The sequence below is a fragment of the Lampetra fluviatilis genome, chromosome 55 (genome assembly GCF_964198595.1).
Source record: "Lampetra fluviatilis chromosome 55, kcLamFluv1.1, whole genome shotgun sequence".
Classification (NCBI taxonomy): domain Eukaryota; kingdom Metazoa; phylum Chordata; class Hyperoartia; order Petromyzontiformes; family Petromyzontidae; genus Lampetra; species Lampetra fluviatilis.
The window spans coordinates 1,091,624-1,113,801 of record NC_136329.1 but is presented as its reverse complement, the minus strand read 5'-3'; positions in this window follow the sequence as shown (position 1 = coordinate 1,113,801).

Below are 22,178 nucleotides of genomic sequence, written 5' to 3'. Positions count from 1 at the left end.
TACATCCAGTTGAGATGTGGGACTGATCGAGAAGTATGGACGATTACTTTTACCAACATTTTTAGGGTTGGTGTGTCCTTTATTTTCAATTGTAATGTTTGCCAGAAGGGTCTTGGATTTTTGAAAATTTTGAATAAATTGATAGTTAGAAAATGTTGCATTTCGTACTTGGAGAGTGTATCTATTTCTTTGTGTTTTCTGAATAACCCCATCAAGGGAGATTTTTTGATGTTGTTGCATTATTCCAGGTTATATATCTCGGTTTTATAAATTCAGAAATGTTCAGATCAAACCGTGGTGAACGATCATCTTTCATGCTGATTTTTTAAGGAGGCATGTTTGTCAAACATTTTTAGGAACTGGTTCTAAATATATGTAAAAAAAAGATAATTTTTCTCAGTGAAGGTCAAACTTTTAAAATACTTGTTTTGTAACGAATTTCTGAGGTGATTTTGATATTTTCATATGATGGATGCCAAAGATAATGGCATGGTTACTGAATAATCCCACTATTGCAAATTTACTGGGCTGTGTGTGAATCACAATCCTTATTTAGAATCCATAAATCAGATGAGCTATGAAGCTTTTTTTTACAGATATCAAGTAGAGGCGGGTCAGCAAGTTACAACAAAAAACAGCACAAGCAACGATAGGCGTGCAAAGTAAAGCAAAGGTGGTAAACAAGTCTCCAAAAATAAATACGTAGAAATAAATGCAGTAGAGAAGTACAAATTGCATAAGTACATAAATCCCCTGTCGATGTTTCAACACCAAATGCAAGCTTGGGGTAAATCAGCAAACAACAGTCCCAGACCACACAAAGACAACACAAAGCAGTCCCTCAATACAGATTCCAAAGAACACAGGATGAGATGTTACTATCCTTTGTGCAAGCACTTCCAAGAGTTCATGAACAGTGAGCCTGGTGAAATTTGGCGAGCGCATCGTCAGTAGTGAACCTTTGGTTCCTAGGGTGTTTCGGCCTTTCATACTATACACCTTCCCCAAAGGCGGCCAGCGACAGGGTGATCAATCCTACGCTTGCGTCCCATTCCCAATTAGTCATAGGAGTTGCCTTGTTGTTGATAGCCAACATTCCATGGGACTATGCATGGCAGGGGCGTCCTCCTCCCTGAGTCAAGCATTGTTGACTGCATACCTCCTGGCCCTCTCACTTTGGGGCCCAGCTGGGGTCTTTCCTCTTCATCCAGAGCCACTGACTGCTGCCTTCTGCCGCCTCCGATACAGCTCTGATTGCCGAACGCTGGCTCTGGCCCTTAATTCCCAGGTCTCTAAGCAGTCTGGTTGTAGATGTTGCCACAAAACCTCTGCAGCCCACCTCCACTGGTCGGACTTCTGTGTTCCAGCCATGATGCCGTGCTTCGGCAGATAGATCGGCATAGCGCAGATGTTTTCGCTCATAAGCCTCATCTACTGAGACCTCCCAGGGTACTGTGAGCTCAATGATGAAGACCTTCTTGAGCGAACGGGACCAGAGCACCATGTCAGGTCTTAGGGTGGTGGTTGCGATCTCCGGAGGAAACACAAGTTGCCGGCCAATGTCAGCTAGCATTTTCCAGTCGCGGGCCAAGCGCAGCTGGTCTCGCTCTATTGGTGTAGAGCCGCTCTTCGGTGGTTTAGCACCTTCGCGGACAAAGGTCGTCCGTAAGGGGTGTGATGCTGCTGGGGGTGGTAGGGAGTTGGTGGCAGCTCGCTTGTCCTCCAGGGCGGACGCAAGGTTTTTAAGGACTTGGTTGTGACGCCAAGTGTAGCGTCCTTGGGTGAGGCTTGTTTTACACCCGGTGAGAATGTGCCTGAGGTTGGCTGGCATGGAACAGAGGGCACAGTCCGGATTTTCACCATACCATTGGTGAAGATTAACTGGTGTTGGAAGGACGTCATATTTTGGTCTGATGGAAAAGCTCAACCGCCTCGCTTCCATGGCCCACAGATCCTTCCAGCTGATCTTCCTCTTCTCCACACTGTCCCATCGAGTCCACTGTCCCTGTTTGGCAAGAGAGACTGCCTTGGCCCACCTTGCAGCCTCCTCCTGATGGCGTACTTCCTGCACTACCATCTTCCGCCGCTCTGGTGCAGTGGCCTTTCTCCAAGGAGCACGGCTAGTTAGCCCAAGGCCTCCTCTCCCTTGCTGAACATGACCCACAATGTCAGCATGTCTGAGGGCTGCTGTTGCCTCCTGGACTGCTTTTCCTGGCCTCCATTTGCGCCCAGTTGCCAAGGTCGGCGCGTTGTTGCTCACCACTGGGTCTCGAGATTCATTCAGTGTCATCTGGAGCCTGGTTTTTGCACACTTGAATTCCTCGGTTAGACTGGTGAGGGGCAGCTTGAGGACACCATCTCCATAGAGGCCTATGGTGGTGGAACTCCGAGACACTTCTTTAAGTAGCTCGTCACTCCTCTTTCCATCTTCTCCACTGTTGAGATTGGAACCTCATACACTGCTAGGGGCCACAACACCCGGGGTAGGAGACCAAACTGCAGACACCAGGCCTTTAACTTTCCAGGTAGCTGGGTGTTGTCGATGGACTGTAGGCTACTACTGCTGTCTTTGCGCAGCTGTTGCACCTGGTCTTTGTCCTTCAGGCTTGCATCATACCACCTTCCAAGGCTTTTTACCGGCTGCTCAGACACTGTTGGGATTTGGTCATCTCTGATGAAGAATTTCAGGTCACAGAGTACTCCCTTCACAATCGAGATGCCGCGTGACTTGGATGGTTTAATCTTCATACGGGCCCAGCTGATGTTCTCCTCGAGTTTTCTGAGCAGTCTCCTGGTGTATGGGACAGTGGTGGTCAATGGTGTAATGTCGTCCATGTAGGCTCTGAGTGGAGGGAGGCGAAAACCAGAGTCGACTCGCTGTCCACCAGCAACCCATTTTGAAGATCTGATGATAACCTCCATTGCCATTAGGAATGCCAATGGAGAAATTGTACATCCCGCCATTATACCTACATCCAGGCATTGCCATGATGTGGTGAACTCTGAGGTGGTGAAGCAGAACTGCAGATCCTGAAAGTACGACTTCACCAGGGTTGTGATGGTGTCCGGTATGTGGAAAAATCTGAAGGCAGACGACAGGAGTTCATGGGGCACAGAGCCAAATGCATTGGCGAGGTCGAGGAAGACTACCACCTTGGCCATTTGGATCTGGTGCCAGATCATGCTGGAATGTTCCAAGCAGCCAGAGCGCCCTGATATTCCTGCCTTCTGTACAGATGTATCGACGTACGCATTCCTTTGCAGGTACTCGGCCATCCTCTGGGCAATGACCCTAAAGAAGATTTTACCCTCGACATTCAGTAAGGAGATTGGGCGGAATTGGCTGATGTTCACTGCATCCTTCTCCTTAGGGATCAGGACCCCGCCTGCCCTACGCCACACTTTGGGTATTATCTTTTTTTGCCAAGCTGTTCTCATAAGCCTCCAGAGGAACCTCAGGACGTCTAGTGCGTTCTTATACACTTTGTACGGGACTCCATTTGGCCCCGGGGCTGATGCTGTTCTTGCCCTTCGAACTGTGTTTTCCACCTCTTTCCATGTCGGAGGGCTGGTCTCAATATGATGTTCCGGGGGTTCAATAAGTGGGATATCTGATGGGATGGCCAGATGTTCATGTCGCTTTGAGTCAAAGTTTGTTGTTCTCAGGTGCTCTTCTAGGTCTTTCGTTGTTGTTTTTAGAACTCCACTTTTTTCCTTCGTGAAGATACTTTTAAGGAACTTGAAGGGATCTTTATAGAATCGAGTTCTAGTTTGTTCTTTCTTCCTTCTGCGTTTCCGTAGGTTCTCTGCTCTACGGAGGGATGCCAACCGGGTTTTGATGTCAGCCTGAAGTGCCTCTATGCCCTCCTTTTCCACTTCCGAGGCTTTCTTCCACTGTTTCTTAAGCTGTCTCCTTTCTTGAACGAGGCGCTTGATTTCTTGTTGCCTCCTGGAAACTGGTGGGGTTGGAACCTTTCTCCCGCCTTTTGCCTCTTGCACTCAAAAGCTTTCTGCCCCGTACTCATAGATGATGTCCCCCATCCTCTCCAACTTCTTCTCCACTGTGCCTCGAAGTTTCTCGAGGGTCAAGGTAAGGTCAGTATTCACTGTTTCCCACAACTTCTTGTCACTGGCGCCAGGCCACTTCACATACGGTCTGTGCCCTGGTAGTCTCCTCTCGACTGCAGGTCTGGGAGGCTGGGTGAGTTCCACTCCTGTTGTTGGTTCCACCTCAGTTGTTACTTCGGTGCTTGAGTTTACGTCCTCCATGACAGTGGTACTGATGCATTGCAAACTATGGTTTGCGTCCAGTTGCTGTGCTTCAATCGACTGATTTGATCGCTTTCGCAGAAAGTAATCAATGCGAGGCCTCTGTCTCTCTTTACCCAAACACCTCTTCTTCCCCTGGTGGATCCTCAACCCATGGTGTGATGTAACTTTCCTCCAACCACAGACACATACCTGCATCTGTTTGTGGCCTGCTGTTGCAGCGGAACTTGTGACAGTTGCTGTGGTGTTCTCTTGTGCTGTGCTCTCATTACTCGTAGTCGTTTCCGGTCCAGTCGTTACCATGTTGTCAGTCGATGAGTCATCTTCCGCCCCCGCTCTCGCAGACTCTAGGGGTATTCTCGTATGTTGACTTTCTGTAGCTAAAGCGGGTGTTTCCAACATACTGCGAAGCATGGGAAACTACAGAAATGGGAAGCTAGCCCATGACTGTCCCAGTGGGGTCAATTCCCTCATGTCAGCCGTCTCTCCGTGCTGCCACAAGGACTTTCCCCTGTTGTCAGCTGATCTTTCTCAGCAGTCACTGGACAAATCCAGATATTCAGATTCCAAAGAACACAGGATGATATGTTACTATCCTTTGTGCAAGCACTTCCAAGAGTTCATGAACAGTGAGCCTGGTGAAATTTGGGGAGTGCATCGTCAGTAGTGAACCTTTGGTTCCTAGGGTGTTTCGGCCTTTCATACTATACACCCTCCCCAAAGGCGGCCAGCGACAGTGTGATCAATCCTACGCTTGCGTCCCATTCCCAATTAGTCATAGGAGTTGCCTTGTTGTTGATAGCCAACATCCCATGGGACTATGCATGGCAGGGGCGTCCTCCTCCCTGAGTCAAGCATTGTTGACTGCATACCTCCTGGCCCTCTCACTTTGGGGCCCAGCTGGGGTCTTTCCTCTTCATCCAGAGCCACTGACTGCTGCCTTCTGCCGCCTCCGATACAGCTCTGATTGCCGAACGCTGGCTCTGGCCGTTAATTCCCAGGTCTCTAAGCAGTCTGGTTGTAGATGTACAAATGCAGATTAAGATAGAACTATCGACACATGGGTAAAGATAAACGTTACAAATCAGATTTGCTAATCTTCTGCTTCAGGTTATAATTCACTATATAGGCACTCCCTGAGATACGAATATCCGACTTATGATGAACATCCCGCACTTATAAAAGAATCGCCAAAAAAAGTGATTAATTTTAGCCACCCGCCTTGCGAATATTCGGTCGTACTTATGAAAAAATCGCGGAACTGTTTTATTCAGCGAAGCGATCCTGCACAAGCTGTAATGAGTCCCAGCATCTGTCGTGATGCACAACAACTGTGTACCGGTCGACTCAAGGTAAGTGAAAATAAAAACGTTATTTTCATGTAAAATGTTTCTTCTTATTTATGAGTTTAACCATGCTTCTCCTTTTTATTGAACCACTAGCAGAAGTACCCGGCGTTGCCCGGGTGAAAAATATATTTCTTAATAACCTTACATATATATACAGATACTAAGGTATTGTCAAAGCCCACCGGGCTTTGACAATACTCACCACTCATGCTCACCACTCACCCTCTCTGTCTCCACTCACCCTCACCCTAACCACTCACCCTCACTACTCACTAATCACCCTCACCACTCACCACTCATCCTCACTAATCACCCTCACCACTCACCATTCATCCTCACAATTCACTACTCACCTTCACCACTCACCTTCACCACTGACCCTCACCACTCACCGTCACCACTCATCCCCACCACTCACCCCTAACCACTCACCCTCACTACTCACCATCACCACTTACCCTCACCACTCACTATTCACCACTCACCCTCACCACTCACCCTCACCACTCACCATCACCACAAACCCTCACCATTCACCCTCACCACTAACCCTCACCACTCACCCTTACCACTCACCCTCACCACTAACCCTCACCCTCACCACTCAACCTTACTACTCACCACTCAACCTCACCACTCTTCGTCACCAATCACCCTCACCACCCACCCCTCACCATCACCACTCACCCTCACCACTCACCATCACCACTCACCCTCACTACTCACCATCACCACTCACCCTCACCCTCACCATTCACCACTCATGCTCACCACTCACCCTCACCACTCACCCTCACCACTCACCCTCATCACCACCAATCACCCCTCACCACTAACCCTCACCATTCACCCTCACCACTCACCCTCACCACTAACCTGCTATGATTACAGCAGTGCATCCTGACTGTGGTGGTAGATACTATGATTACAGCAGTGCATACTGACTGTGGTGGTACTTGCTATGATTACAGCAGTGCATATCGTGGTGGTATCTGCTGTGATGAGAGGAGTACATATTGTGGTGGTGGAACCTGCTATGATGACAGCATTAATTCTAGATTTGAAGCTTTCGTGACTGCAAGGAATCATCTTCTTAGGTTTTTTCGGTAAAGTCACGTAGAAAGTAAAATAAAATAAAAACAAAAATCGTGATTTTTGTTTTTATTTTATTTTACTTTCTACGTGACTTTACCGAAAAAACCTAAGAAGATGATGACAGCAGTACATACCGAGTGTGGTGGTACCTGTGTAGGGCTGTTACAGAGAGCCCGTTATGCATGGCAGCCTATGGTAAACAAGCACAGTGGGCGGGGCTACGTCAGTGCACGGGCAGGTGCCCTCTACGACGTCCGCGCTTCGGACGTTACGATCCCCCGGGGCCCCACCCCTCAGGGAGGGGGGTGTATAAAAGGGGAATGTATCAGGGGGCTCGGGAGTGATGTTTAGCTAAAGAAGAGGAGGCGGAAGACGTCTGAGATAGAGCCCTGGACTCCCCCTGGTACGCCGTCCTTATCAGGACCGCGCAGGCTCGAGCCAGTGGCGTGGTACCAGAGCCAGAGCCAGTGCTGGTCTGGACTCTGGGTACCGGGCCCGACTGACCAGTGTCGGGCCAAGATAGCCTCCCCTAGCCCATTAGTGGAGGACTCAGAGGCAGGCTAAGGTTAGCCTAGAGGTGTGTCCTCAGATAGACGGGTGAGGGGGCCGATACCCCCTCAATTGTGTATGTCACAAAGTTGGTATTCAAATAAACAAGTGTGCCTCCAACTCCGGTGTCAACGAGTCATAAGCGTTACTACATCTGGCGTCAGAAGTGAAACAAAGTACGAACATGGATACACGCCGGACGACTCGAGTCGGAGTACCAGGAGCGGAGGACACCGCTGCAGTTGGAGAGCCCGAGACGGCTGAAGATGCCATCGAGCAGCCGGGGCTGGGTGCATCCACGCCACAGCAGCTGGAGGAAGGGGAGCCGTCGACAGAGGGGCTGAGGCAGGCGCACGCGAAGCTGGCCGAGCTGCTGTACGCCGCAGCCGCCATGCTCGATAACATCACACGGCTGGGGGCTGCGGGACCGCCACGAGGCGACAGCAGCCAACGACCACAGCGCCTTCCCGCCATTTCAACGGAGCAACATTTTGAAACTCCCGCCATCGCCGCAGCTGCTGTTGAGGGCGTGGCCGCTCTAAGCATCGCGTCCAACGGCGGGAGTACAGTACCTGCCGCGTCACCACGGGTGCGACCGGCGATGCCATCGCTGCTTCGGGCCGACGCTGAGTCGAGTGAGGGAGACGAGGGAGTGCGATCGTCCTCTGCAGCCGCTGCCTAACATCAGCGACTGCCGCCGCTCAAAGAATTTGTGGGCGAGGAGGGCGACTGGGGCGGCTTCCAGCGGCGCTTCCTCGCTCACCAGGAGATGGCACAGTGGACAGACGCCGAGGCTCTCCGAGCACTGCCAGCACTCCTCGACAGCGACGCCCTCGCCACACTAACATCGGCAACGAAGGAGAGGCGTTCCACGCTGCGGAAGGCGATGCAAGTGCTGTCCGCTGTGTATGGGCCACCATCGGACTGTCGTCAACTCTTTTACGATCGCCAGCGGGGGACGAAGGAGTCGCCCCTGGCGTACCGTACAAGCCTCCTGGCGCTGGCAAAGGAAGCCTTTCCACGAATGGACGACGAGGGGATCGACGCCATGGTGACAGAAAAGATACTTTTGCTGGCGGACGACTTAGACATCGTCATTGTCGCACAGGACGATGCAGAAATGTGCTCCCTCCAAGCGGCCCGTCTCCTCCACGCAAACCTGTCCTCTCAACGACGGAAGGCCAGCAAGGCGGCGAGCGGGCGCGCCGTCGCTGCGGCCACCCTCCCGGCGGAAGAGGTTTGCGCCATCAACCATCGACGGCAGCACGGAGCGGGAGCGCGGGGGGACCGGGCCGGTTCAAGCCATCTACAACGTCCATCGTCGCCACCAGCGCTTCCACGCTGCTACAACTGCGGCATCCGGGGCCACGTCGCCTCGGGGTGCCGCTCTCCTCGGCAGCGCGGGACGACACCTCAACGGGACGCCGGCCCTCGTCACAAGCTCCACCATCATAATCCGGCGAGTCGCGGCACCCCTCACGTTTGGCCCACGCACACGCCCGTCGCACACTTAAACACCGCAGCGAAGGGGGGGCCAATATCGCGTACCATGGCACCAACACGCACCGCTCTGGGTACTCAGATTGAACCCAGCCAGTGGTCCGTGTTGGCCCATCGGGTTGTAGCCGCGTCGTCGGGGTCGTCGGCCGTTGTGGGTCACATCGATGGGGTGGAGGTTCGCATCTTGGTCGATACAGGAGCATCGGCGACCATTATTTCGGAGTTGATTTATAACATTCTCCCTGCCCAGAGCCGTCCTTTGATGCCTGTTAATGTGCCATTCTTTGCTGCTAACGGGGGTTCACTTGGCATCATCGGACAAATTCGAGCCCAAATTTGTGTCGGGGATATTAAATTATCTGGGCCGATTTTTGTTTCCTCCTCGCTGGCGGTTCCGTGCCTGCTGGGGACGGATTTCCTGGCCAAAATGCCGATTAGGATATTAATCGACCAGGGATGCATTGAGCTCCCATCGGGCCGACGCATGGCGTTTTTGCCATCCCCCGCTACGAGCCGGACGGCGTTCGCGACGGTGCCGGCGTTCGTAGATAGAACGGTGCGCGTTCCTCCGGGGGCGCAAATGTTAATTCCTTTGAGACTTCGGCGGCCCTTCGCTAAGGGCATTGGGGCTCAAGGGGTTTTGCTGGGACCGTCTAGGGCCGGGGTCAGTGGACCTAATTTACTCCCGGCCCAGACCATAGTGAGAGGGGATGGAGAACCCTTCATCGCGGTCCTCAATGTGGGCTCGCAGACGGTGGTGGTCCCACAGGGGACCGTGCTTGCTCACGCAACGCCGGTGCCCTGTGAGGAACCCGTCGCGAGTCATGTCGGCGCTGCCCCTGCACCGCGACCACATTCAGACAGCGATGAAGGGTGGCTCGAGGCGCTTTGCGCGGGATCGACGGACCTGTCAAATTTAGAGCGCCAACGTCTTAAGACACTACTGAGGGAATTTTCCGACGTTTTCAGTCGGGATAAATACGATTTGGGCTGCACTCATCTGCTGCGTCACCATATTGATACGGGTGACAGCGCGCCAATACGCCAAAATCCTTTTCGGTTGAGTCCCGCCGAAAAGGACCATGTCAAATCGGCTGTTGATGACATGCTAGCCGCCGACATAATTTCTCCCTCCAACAGCCCTTGGGGAGCGCCGATCGTCCTGGTTAAGAAGCAGGACGGTTCGTTGCGGTTTTGCGTTGACTTTCGGCGCCTTAATAAAATTACGGTTGCCGACGCATACCCGCTCCCACGGATGGACGAATCGCTTGACGCCTTGGCGGGAGCGCGATTCTTCTCCACATTGGACTTACTTTCGGGATTCTGGCAGCTTCCTCTGGACGATGATTCAAAGCCTAAAACTGCTTTCCGTACTCCGCACGGCCTGTTTCAATTCAACCGGTTGCCGATGGGCTTACACTCAGCGCCGGCAACTTTCCAGCGGTTGATGGAATTGGTTTTGGCTGGATTGCAATGGGAGTCGTGCCTGATTTATTTGGATGACGTCATTGTCTTTGGCAAAACTTTTGAGGAACATCTCCAGAGGTTGCGGGCGGTTTTCCTAAAGATGCGGGCTGCTAATTTGAAATTTAAGCCCCAAAAATGCCATTTGTTACGCGAGTCGGTGCGTTATTTGGGGCACATCGTGGGGCGCTCAGGTATTTCTACCGATCCCGCCAAAACGCAGTGTGTAAGCTCCTGGCCGACTCCCACCTCAGTGGGAGAGGTTAGGAGTTTTATTGGGTTTGCGTCGTATTATAGACGCTTCGTCGCTAATTTTGCGACTATCGCCAAACCCCTACATGCTTTAACATCTAAAGGGGTTCGGTTTTGCTGGGGTCAGGAGGAGGAGGCTGCTTTTTGCTCCCTTCGGGATGCTTTGGTAAACGCTCCTCCCCTGATTTACCCTGATTTTTCAAAACCGTTCTTGCTCGACACCGATGCGAGCAACACGGGTATTGGGGGCGTGCTCTCCCAGGTGGTTGACGGCGTGGAACATGTGGTTGCGTACGGCAGTCGGGTGTTGTCTCCAGCGGAGCAACGGTATTGTGTCACCTGTAGGGAACTGTTGGCAATTGTCCATTTCGTCCAACAGTATCGCCCATATCTGTACGGTCGGCATTTCACCGTCCGCACAGATCATGCGGCACTGCAGTACGCCCTGAGGGTCCAACAGCCATCGGGACAATTGTCCCGATGGTTGGAGGTCCTCCAGGATTACGATTTCCAAACCACATACCGTAAGGGCGTTCGCCACACCAACGCGGACGCTCTGTCACGCTTGCAAACCACCTCCGAGTGTGCATGCCTCCTGGGGTCTGGACGTTGCAGGCCTCCAGGGGACACATCGGTACCTGTCTTGGCGGCCGCCAACGACGACGATGCAATGGTTCCTAATTCGATCGAACAACAGGGCAAAGATTCCCTGTTGGGGTTGCCCGTCATTGAATGGGGGCGCCTCCAGATGGAGGATGTCTCCCTCCTCGGGTGGCGACGTCGCGTTGGCGGTGCGGCGGGGGGAAAAAGAGGTGGTTCCGACGCATGGGAAATGTGCCAAGGTCTGCTAATGCATTGGGACGGGAAGTCACGTCGACATCGGCTGGTTGTCCCTACTGGGTTGCGGGGTAGGGTGGTATGGGCCGCTCATGAGCGCCTCCTACACCTGGGGACCCAAAAGACTCTCGCCTTGCTGCAACTTGATTTTTACTGGCCTGGCATGACGAGGGATGTGGGGGATTTGTTGGGATCGTGCCCTCAATGTGCACAACGCAAACCGCCGGCACGGGAGTCTAACCCGCCCTTGCAATCGATCAAAGTGTCCAGGATAAACGAGCTGGTCGCTCTGGACATTTTGGGACCATTCCCCGCCACCCCCAGAGGGAATAGATATTTGTTGACGGGTGTCGAGTATTTTACACGCTGGCCTATGGCCTGGCCTTTGGCCAACCAGTCGGCAGCAGCCATCGTGGAGGCCTTTGTTCAGGGTTATGTCCTGGACAAAGGTGCTCCGGAGAGGCTGCTGACCGACCAGGGCAGAAATTTTTCCGGTAAACTACTCAGACAAGTCTGCGATCTCCTGGGCACAAAGAAAATTCGGACCTCCCCATATCACCCACAAACTGACGGGATGGTCGAACGTTTGCATCGCACCATCTCGTCCATGTTATCACAACAAGTTTCGGACTCGCAAACGGATTGGGACCTACAAATTCAGGGGGTCTTGGCGGCGTACCGGATGGCACCCCATGCGGCTACGGGGTTTTCTCCCTTTTACCTCATGTACGGCCGAGAACCAGACCCGCCTGTTCGTGCCCAGTTGCGGATCCCCGTGCCGCAGGGAAAAACTAATCTGGCTGACCACGTTAAATTTAATCTGGACAAATTGACCGAGGCACGGGATGCTGCAATGCAAAACTCTGACCTCCGTCAGAAGGCAAATGAGCGCCTCAGATTGAGTCGAGCGCACATGCTGCAGTGGAAGCCGGGGGACAAGGCATGGTTGCACTGCCCCCAGGTGCCACTGGCAACCTCCTCTAAACTTGTGCGGCCGTGGCGGGGCCCTGTGGAAGTGGTGGAGGTGTTACGTCCGCAGTGCGTGCGCATCAAGTGGGGGAAGCGGCGATGGTTCGTGCACCCCTCCAGATTAAAACCCTTCGCTGCGGTACACGACCCCACTTCACACGCGCGTGGCCAAACATGTGGGGGGTCGGCCGACTTGCTGGGTCCGTCTCTGTCGCTCTCACCTGATGCCTTGCCGGCTGTGCCACCTTCAGGAGCATCAGGAGTGACGGGCTCACGCCCGATCACCCCTCCTGCGGATACCGAGGGTCACGCGGAGTCAGAGGAATGCTCACCTCAAGACGGACAGTCGCCACCTGATGGTCCGCCACGCGGGGTTACCCCGTGTGAGGGGCCCGCTGCAAGGACGCGCGCTAAAATGCGCAAACTGTTGTGAGGCCGGAAAATGTGTACATAGCTGTTGTGTTTATTGGCTGTTGTGTGGATGGTGTGTTTCCCGCTCCTCGGATGTACATATGTTGGGTTCACCGTTTGTTGTGTGTGCGGGGTGGGTTCCCTGCTGGTTGTATATAAGCTGTTTTTTTTACGGAATTCGTATTTATTCGGGGGGGTGCGACGGGTTGTTTCTCATCTTGTTGTTGTGTCTTGTTCTGGTTCCTGTTATGGTTCAAAAATAGTGAGGCACACGTCAGGGGGTGAAGGCACTTTTATTGTCAAATTTTGTATGTTGGCAGCCGGGACGGCTGCATGCTATGTGGGGGGGAGTGATGTAGGGCTGTTACAGAGAGCCCGTTATGCATGGCAGCCTATGGTAAACAAGCACAGTGGGCGGGGCTACGTCAGTGCACGGGCAGGTGCCCTCTACGACGTCCGCGCTTCGGACGTTACGATCCCCCGGGGCCCCACCCCTCAGGGAGGGGGGTGTATAAAAGGGGAATGTATCAGGGGGCTCGGGAGTGATGTTTAGCTAAAGAAGAGGAGGCGGAAGACGTCTGAGATAGAGCCCTGGACTCCCCCTGGTACGCCGTCCTTATCAGGACCGCGCAGGCTCGAGCCAGTGGCGTGGTACCAGAGCCAGAGCCAGTGCTGGTCTGGACTCTGGGTACCGGGCCCGACTGACCAGTGTCGGGCCAAGATAGCCTCCCCTAGCCCATTAGTGGAGGACTCAGAGGCAGGCTAAGGTTAGCCTAGAGGTGTGTCCTCAGATAGACGGGTGAGGGGGCCGATACCCCCTCAATTGTGTATGTCACAAAGTTGGTATTCAAATAAACAAGTGTGCCTCCAACTCCGGTGTCAACGAGTCATAAGCGTTACTACACCTGCGATGATGACATCAGTACATACTGTGGTGGTGGTACCTGCTATGATTACAGCAGTGCATATTGACTGTACTCACCACTCACCCTCACCATTCACCACTCACAGCTCACCCTAACCACTCATCCTCACCACTCACACTCACCACTCACTACTCACCACTTACCCTCACCACTCACCCTCACCACTCACCCTCACCACTAACCCTCACCACTCTCCCTCACAACTCACTCTCACCATTCAACTCACCATTCAGCCTCACCACTCAACCTCACCACTCACCCTCACCACTCACCGTCACAACCACCACTCATCCTCACCAATCACCACTGACCAATCACCACTCACCCCTCACCACTCAACCTCACCACTTAACCTCACCACTCACCCTCACCACTCACCACTCACCGTAACAACCACCACTCACCCTCACCACTCACCCTCACTACTCACCTCTCATCCTAACCAATCACCACTGACCAATCACCAATCACCACTCACCCTCACCACTCTCCACTAACCCTCACCACTCAACCTCACCCTCACCACTCATCACTCACCACTCACCCTCACCACTCACCCTCACCACTCACGCTCACCACTCACCCTCACCACTCACCCTCACCACTCACGCTCACCACTCACCCTCACCACTCACCCTCACCACTCACTAATCACCACTCACAACCGCAACTCACCCTCACCACTCACCCTGACCACTCACCCTCACCACTCATTCTCACCATTCACCCTCACCACTCACCCTCACCACTCACCCTCACCACCACCAATCACCCCTCACCACTAACCCTCACCACTCACCCTCACCAATCTCCCTCACCACTCACCCTCACCACTCACCCTCATCACTCCCCACTCCCCCTCACCACTCACTCTCACCATTCAACTCGCCATTCAGCCTCACCACTCACCCTCACCACTCACCTCTCTCCACTAACCCTCACCACTCACCCTCACCACTCACCCTCACCACTAACCACTCTCTCACCCCTCACCCTCACCACTCAACACTCACAACTCACCCTCACCACACACCCTCACCACTCACGCTCACCACTCACGCTCACAACTCACCCTCACCACTCACCCTCACCACTCGCTAATCACTACTCACAAAAGCCACTCACCCTCACCACTCACCTTAACCACTCACTCTCACCACTCACCCTCACCCTCACAACAACCACTCACCCTCACCACTCACCCTCACCACTCATCCTCACCAATCACACCCTCACCAATCACCACTCACCCTCACTGCTCACCCTCAATGCTCACCCTCACCGCTCAGCACTCACCACTCACCCTCACCACTCACGCTCACCACTCACCACTCACGCTCACCACTCACCATTACTATTCACCCTCACCACTCACTAATCACCACTCACAACCGCCACTCACCCTCACCACTCACCACTCACCCTCACAACAACCACTCACCCTCACCGCTCACCACTCACCCTTACCACTCACCCTCACCACTCACCACTCATCCTCACCAATCACACCCTCACCAATCACCACTCACCCTCACTGCTCACTCTCACTGCTCATCGTCACCGCTCACCCTCACCACTCAACCTCAGCACTCACCACTCACGCTCACTCTCACCACTCACCCCTCACTAATTACCACTCACAACCACCACTCACCCTCACCACTCACCCTCACTACTCACGACTCATCCTCACCAATCACACCCTCACCAATTACCACTCACGCTCACCACTCACCCTCACCACTCACTAATCACCACTCACAACCGCCACTCACAACCACCACTCACCCTCACAACTCACCCTCACCACTCACCCTCACTACTCACCACTCATCCTCACCAATCACACCCTCACCAATCACCACTCACCCTCACCACTCACTCACCACTCACGCTCACCACTCACCATCACCACTCACTAATCACCATTCATAACCGCCACTCACCCTCACCACCCACCCTCACCACTCACCCTCACCACTCACCCTCACAACAACCACTCACCCTCACCACTCAACACTCATCCTCATCAATCACACCTTCACCAATCACCATTCACCCTCACTGCTCACCCTCACCGCTCATCACTCACCCTCACCACTCACCACTCACCGCTCACGCTCACCCTCACCACTCACCCCTCACCAATCACCACTCACCCTCACTGCTCACCCTCACCACTCACCACTCACCCTCACCACTCACCCTCACTAATCACCACTCATCCTCACCAATCACACCCTCACCAATCACCACTCACCACTCACGCTCACCACTCACCCTCACCACTCACCACTCACCCTCACCACTCTCCCTCACCAGTCACCCTCGCCACTAACCCTCACCACTCACCCTCACCACTCACCCTCACCACTAACCACTCTCTCACCCCTCACCCTCACCACTCATCACTCAACACTCACAACTCACCCTCACCACACACCCTCACCACTCACGCTCACCACTCACCCTCACCACTCACGCTCACAACTCACCCTCACCACTCACCCTCACCACTCACTAATCACTACTCACAAAAGCCACTCACCCTCACCACTCACCCTAACCACTCACCCTAACCACTCACTCTCACCACTCACCCTCACCCTCACAACAACCACTCACCCTCACCACTCACCCTCACCACTCATCCTCACCAATCACACCCTCACCAATCACCACTCATCCTCACTGCTCACCCTCAATGCTCAGAACTCACCCTCACCACTCACCACTCACCCTCACCACTCACGCTCACCACTCACCACTCACCATTACCATTCACCCTCACCACTCACTAATCACCACTCACAACCGCCACTCACCCTCACCACTCACCCTCACCACTCACTCTCACCACTCACCCTCACCACTCACCCTCACCACTCACCCTCACAACAACCACTCACCCTCACCGCTCACCACTCACCCTTACCACTCAACCTCACCACTCACCACTCACCCTCACCACTCACTCTCACCATTCAACTAACCATTCAGCCTCACCACTCACTAATCACTACTCACAAAAGCCACTCACCCTCACCACTCACCCTAACCACTCACCCTAACCACTCACTCTCACCACTCACCCTCACCCTCACAACAACCACTCACCCTCACCACTCACCCTCACCACTCATCCTCACCAATCACACCCTCACCAATCACCACTCATCCTCACTGCTCACCCTCAATGCTCAGAACTCACCCTCACCACTCACCACTCACCCTCACCACTCACGCTCACCACTCACCACTCACCATTACCATTCACCCTCACCACTCACTAATCACCACTCACAACCGCCACTCACCCTCACCACTCACCCTCACCACTCACTCTCACCACTCACCCTCACCACTCACCCTCACCACTCACCCTCACAACAACCACTCACCCTCACCGCTCACCACTCACCCTTACCACTCAACCTCACCACTCACCACTCACCCTCACCACTCACTCTCACCATTCAACTAACCATTCAGCCTCACCACTCACCCTCACCACTCACCTATCTCAACTAACCCTCACCACTCACCCTCACCACTGGACTTGTCGTCCAGGAGCATTGGCAGAACCTCCAAGGCCTCCGCATCCGTCCACTTGGCGGATCGGACAGCTGACGAAAACCGCCAAGCGAATGTGCTCCAATCTCCTCCGACTGTAAATTATTTAATAGTCGTCAGACGGTGGCTGCGAGTCCCCGAGCTGCTGTCATCCGAAGCGGGCGCCCCACGTGACGGTGACAAGATGGCGGCTTCCCGCCATTCAGTTGTGGCCACGCCCAAGATGGCGGCGTCCTGCCGCGTGTTGGGAAAGGCGGGAAGCCTCGCAGAGGCCGCGATGGCGGATGGCTCGGCCCCACCTGAAGTTTCCCCTCGTAGAGGCCCGACGTGTGGCTGTCCCGGCATCGTCGCTGGCACGACCAGGGTGACCAAATCCAGCAAAACGGCCCATAGCGAATCAATTTGCTCCGCCACGAGCCGCCAGCTGTCCTCGGCACCCATCGACACAGATGGCCCGGCTGCCGCGATGACATCTTGTACCCCTGTCGTGTCGCTCGCCGCCGCTTTGCCCGCGCCCTCCGTGTTCGGGACCGCCGCCGCCGGAGGAAGGTCCTCTTCATCCTCTGAAGAAGGCGTAGGTAGATTCTTCTTCTTGAGATGTTTTGACACTCCGAAGCACTTCTGACCCCAATGTAATAAAAGACTTCATCAGGCACTGTTGGTCTCCGTTGATCTTTTATTTAGTTTCCTCCTCTCACCACGCTGGTCCTGACCGCGGACCAGCGTCTCCTCGCGCACGCCCCGCACGTGCTCCCTTGTCGGCTCCTCTCCTTGAGCGCGCCCCGCACGCGCTCCCTCCTCAGCTCCTCCGCTCTTCCTCGCACCCCGCTGGTCCTGACAGCGACCAGCGTCTCCTCGCATGCGCCCACGCGCGCTCCTCCGACAGCTCCTCCGCTCTCCCCACTCCGCACACCGCTGGCCGACGGCGTGCCGAAGATCCTTCAGCCACGTGGCCGATGGCGCGGATCCCCTCTGGCCACCCAACGTGGCTCAGCCTCTTTACTCCAGCAACTGACCTGGATCCCTTCCGGGCTCCCACCTATATTCTCTTTACCATGTGACCCTGACTCCTCCCCTTTCGGATCGTTAGATCCGGCCTTCCCATACTGCCCTGCTGGCTCCACCTCCATTCACCTCGCTTCCAATTGGACCCGAGATGAATGGCAGCCCCTCCCACACGCCCCCCATACTGGGCTCCGCCCCCCAATACCCCGGGCCGTGTGATTGGGCCAGAGCCCAGCAGCAAATCCCGTTTATGCTCGCATAAAAATTTTATTGGGGGATACAGCTTTAATAATGCGGATGTGAATTGGACATAACGCGATTGAGTGAACATAACTATGTTGCGCGGGTAGGAATAAGTGGTCGTATGGCTGCCTCGGCGTAGCATAGTCACACAAGGCATTGGGATGCTGTTGGATGCTTCTAGATGCTACCCACACGCCCCAGTCTTTGTTCAGCCTGCATACACATCTCACGTGTTATCGTGGACTGTGCTTTACCCCCTATACAATATTTTATTTATTAGTACACGGTTTTTCCATAACGCAGTGTTCTTAAGGAACGCAACTGCTGCATTATACAGACTGTACTCGATACTAATGTAGAGCGGTAAAAACATTAAGACAAATTATACAGGGCACAATAAGATTTGGTGCACTAAACAAAACAATCACCGACATTTTGTTCATAAAAAATATATTGTACTCTATAGTATGGCACGTTTCTTCATGCGTGACGCAAAGTAGTTTGTGTGCAGGTAGGTGGAGGCGAAGGCTGAGAGGTGATAGATACGAGAAAGGGCAGATGATGCTGTCAGTGGATTGAGGCGATGCTGATCAGGTAACAGTGTTCATAACGTGACGACGTATTTTGCGAAACGAGGTAAAAGGAGGAGGCGTATATCGGGGTTGAGGCATCCCTCGATTTATGAAAGGGATTTGTTCTTCAAGAAACATGCGTAAAACGAAATGTCGTAAATCGGAACGGCTTTTCCCATTGAATTAATACTAAAAATGAGGGATGTGTTTTGGAAAGTGTTGTGTATATGCCCCTTTTTCAAAAAATTTATATTATGAATAATTCTGCCAATAATATTTTTTTTTAACAGACACCGGGGGCAACTTGGTAGCAAACAAAGGAAGAGCAAAACACCCATTTCCCTACTTCCACGAGCAGATGCACACACACCTCGCCTCAAAAGGCCAGAGGGCAGGAGATGAACCATAAATGGTCATAAACCCCTACCCCATACACACAGAGAGCGAGGGGGAAAAATCGTAAATGGAGTTAAAACAGTCACCTCTACTTCAAAAGGCCCCCACACAATACAGACGAAGGCGCCACGAGACATATATAATTATTATTTTTGTAACGGTTTAAAGTTCAAAAATTGGCAACAGGGAAAGCAAACAGATGGGTTTTGAGCCATAATAGTTAAACAGAGTTACCAACTTTGCCACGAAGATTAAGCAAACATTATCTATCCTCATCCTCACTCTAATTAAAGACACACGCACAAGCCGGGGTGCAGGACTAGAGTGTGCTCTGTGGAGAGGGAGCCCCGACCGCCTTTGTCTTCCCGCAGCACGGATAGCAAGACTTGCACACACAAGCAAATAACATCTCCCCATAAAGAAATCAAACCACGATGGAAATACTGTGAACACGGCTACAACATACCTTGAATCACTTAAAATCAAAATTACAATAATACTATAAACAGTAAAGTGAGTCTCATTTTAACTTCCAAACAGAAAACGAACAACTTAAAGCTGTGTGAGACAAAGGATAACGCCCAGAGCGAGGGAAGGGATTATATAACTCGTCTAACGAGTAGGCTTTCGCGACCAATATTATTCATAATCTAAACCCAAAAACGTTGATTATGATTATGTAATTCTCGGTGCGAACGCGAATCGTCAGTCTGGTTTTAGTCTGATGACTCATTTGTGACGCCGTTTCGCGAAGAAGACCCCCCTCGTTCCAGGTTAATTATTACGGACAGCTGCTTCGCTTGAAGAACTTTATTCCTCTAATAAATCGCACACACACGGACACACACGGACGCAGCTGTGTCCACAAAGGATGTCCGGTCCTTTGAAGACATCGCAGAAGCTGAGTGGTTTTTCCAGATATATATCAGACACGATCATCCCAACTCAGCTAATCAACCATCGGAGTATCGGAGACATCGGACACCATCGGAGCTCATTGGAGACATCGGAGATCATCGGAGCTCAGCTCATCGGGGCTCAACTCATCACCTCCAATGGAGGAGCTCTCTCATCACCCAGAATGGCGATGCTCGCTGAGTAGCGACGTGCTTAAGCCAAGCCAAGGTCTGCACCACCTAAGAAGAATCGCTACACCGAGCCGCCGAGGTGCGAGTGAAACTGACGGAGATTCCAGTTATCATTCTCGAGCCAACGAAGACACCCAACGTCAACCCAGCAACGAACGAGAGCATCGTTCATCGCCAGAGCGACAACAAGCAATCAACCTGGAGAAAAGTGCGGAAATCGCCAAGCATCGACCAAGTGAGCAAAGCAGAAAGAACGGAGCAGTGGAAAGAGCCTGATCGGCCGCCCGTGAGGAAGAGGAGAGCGCCATCGAATGTGCAGTGTGTTTAATACACACACACATCGACCAGCACCGCTGAGAACCGACTCGTCATCCCGCAGTGGAGGAGCTGCGTACTATCCAACGACGGAATCATCGCGCTCCACGAACAGCAGCGGGCCGATGCCGCTCATCTCCCAGCGGAGAAAGTCGCGGCTGCAACCCCGCACGTGTGAGAGGAAAACTCCGAGCCGTTCATATCACCTCCCCCACTCACAAACCCAAGGAAGCACATACACGCACACATCTACATCCCCAGAGCTCATGCAATAATTTATCTAAGAGACAATCCACCTCTCCCACACAATGGGACCGACCTTAGACAATCATCAGAAGACTAATTATAAAGTTTGAACACCAGCTGGCCATGAGGAATCGTGGCCCATCGAGTGATTAAGAATCCGTCGGTTATAGGAGTATGAGGCGTTGTTTTTTTTCTTTCCTTTTCATTTTCGTTCTCTTTTATCGCATAAACGACCAATAGATTCGTCGATGCAAACTAAAACTCTTAAAATCCTTATTACGAATCTACCCGTTTACAGACAGAGAGAATATCGTGTCAAACCTGTTCCTTTGTCATAGAGTCTCGCTTAAGAATCAATTAAAGCGGAGCCAGAATACGCTCTCCCACAAACACACGCACTCACCCACCATTGTCTCAAACCTTTCGTTAACTAAATTAATCTTGCCGACGAATCTATTGATGTATGCTTCGCCTTTGGGGTATAATAAGTGTTTTTATTGCCCTTCATATGAATATCGTTGCATGCCTGTTTTAAAACTCTGCCTGTCGTCGGATGTGCTCGGTACACAGTGGAATTAGATGTGCGGTTGCCAAAGTGAAACAACGCAAGCCTTGATGGTTAAGAGTGTTGCTCACTGAGAGAAATCTCCCCGATGGTACCGTAGATAACTCCGAACATGAGAGTTGCATATTAGAGTGTCATATGTTTGTTTAGAATTAAAATTGCTTAAAACAGAAGTATTTTGAGTGTTTCTTTCCAAGTCCATGCAAAACTCTTATTTAAAAGAACTGTATCCTGCGTTGAGATATGAATTTGGAGACCTAACATAACATAAACACACTAAGATAATCAATAAATGTTTAATCAAAGATAATCGTTTAATCCTGATTGATACAACTCTGGATAACGAAGCTAAGCCTAATTATCATAACTGCATACATTCACATAATCGCAAGCATTCGCATAAATTAATACGATTATCTCCGTGATTATCATAATGTATGCATATAATTACATACATTAGCATAATTTCCGCGAATAACGCATTTTCTTCAATTTTTATTAATTTCTATTATTTTTTTATCAAAATTTCATAATCCGACATATACAACAAAAGT